General features: G+C 41.0%; 1 pseudogene; it reads left to right on the top strand.

The window, feature by feature from the left end:
• The window catches only part of LOC102838251, a 3,607-nt pseudogene extending 3,128 nt beyond the window's left edge, over positions 1-479 (top strand).
• The last annotated feature ends 74 nt before the right edge of the window (positions 480-553 follow it).

Genomic DNA, 553 nt, shown 5'->3' with positions numbered 1-553 from the left:
GGTTATCTCGTGGTGTTGAAGAACAGACACAAGCTTTCTTTGAGGGCTTCAATGAAATACTTCCTCAGCAGTATTTGCAGTATTTTGATGCAAAATAATTGGAGGTCCTTTTATGTGGAATGCAAGAGATTGAATTAAATGACTGGCAAAGACATGCCATCTACCGTCATTACACCAGGACAAGCAAGCAAATCATGTGGTTTTGGCAGTTTGTCAAAGAAATCGATAATGAGAAGAGAATGAGGCTTCTGCAGTTTATAACTGGAACTTGCCGATTGCCCGTTGGAGGATTTGCTGACCTCATGGGGAGCAATGGACCGCAGAAGTTTTGCATTGAAAAAGTTGGGAAAGAAAATTGGTTACCCAGAAGCCATACATGTTTTAACCGCCTGGACCTGCCACCCTATAAGAGTTATGAGCAACTCAAAGAAAAACTGTTATTTGCCATTGAAGAAACGGAAGGATTTGGACAAGAATAACTTCTGAGAATTTGCACCACCAAAGGACAAGAACACATTTATAATGTTTGTCCTTTGCCCTCTTTGCCTGTTGC

Source organism: Chrysochloris asiatica, unplaced genomic scaffold (assembly GCF_000296735.1).
Source record: "Chrysochloris asiatica unplaced genomic scaffold, ChrAsi1.0 scaffold00126, whole genome shotgun sequence".
Classification (NCBI taxonomy): Eukaryota; Metazoa; Chordata; class Mammalia; order Afrosoricida; family Chrysochloridae; genus Chrysochloris; species Chrysochloris asiatica.
Note: the sequence above shows the minus strand (reverse complement) of the source record. Positions and strands in the feature narration are given on the sequence as shown.